Here is a 780-nt window from a genome sequence, read left to right on the forward strand (position 1 = left end):
TTCCTCCTGCGCAGCTTGCTGTCCCCTCCCTTCCCTTTTCCCGAACGCTGAATACTGATTTCTGAGATGAAAATCCTCTCCGGGCAGCCAGGGCTCGTCTGAAGGACACGGAGATATCGGATCGCAAATAAGAAGTGAGTCTGGCGATCTCAGAAACCCAACCCAAAAGGAGCAGCATCGATAATCCACCCTTCTCCTGCTCAACTCACTCCCCACCCAGCACACACAGAATACTAATTTCCTGCGATAAGATCTTACCCCTTTAAACGACACACACACAGTGTATATTATTTCTACACAGAACAGGTTAAACCCAGCAGCATAGTAAAAAGCCTCCTCTGCAACTCACCCCCCCTCCTCATTCCTCTGAATACTGAAATCCTGAGGTAAATTTTTTTCTCTTATCCACAGCAAAGACTCTTTTTGAGCAGGACACAAATATATATTAGATTATAGAGATGTATTAAATTATTCCAGATTTAAATCTATTTTTTGCTGCCAAGGGGTCGGGGGACCAGACGTCATTGTATATTTTTTTTGCTCTTAACTCATTTATGGGCAAGTCAAGGCTGCCGAGGAGGAAGAAAACAGGATAGTTAGAATCTCTTTATCCTTATTCCCCAGAAGCTTTTTCTGTCATTGCTGTGCATTTCCTTTAGGAAAGAAAGGAAACCTCTTATTTTGTGAACCAAAGATTTATTTTTCCCTTTCTCTTGGCTGAAGGGAGGAAGCGGACACCAATTTACGCGTTTAAATAGTTGAAGAGATCTATCTTTTGCA

The sequence above is a fragment of the Meleagris gallopavo genome, chromosome 15 (genome assembly GCF_000146605.3).
Source record: "Meleagris gallopavo isolate NT-WF06-2002-E0010 breed Aviagen turkey brand Nicholas breeding stock chromosome 15, Turkey_5.1, whole genome shotgun sequence".
Lineage (NCBI taxonomy): Eukaryota > Metazoa > Chordata > Aves > Galliformes > Phasianidae > Meleagris > Meleagris gallopavo.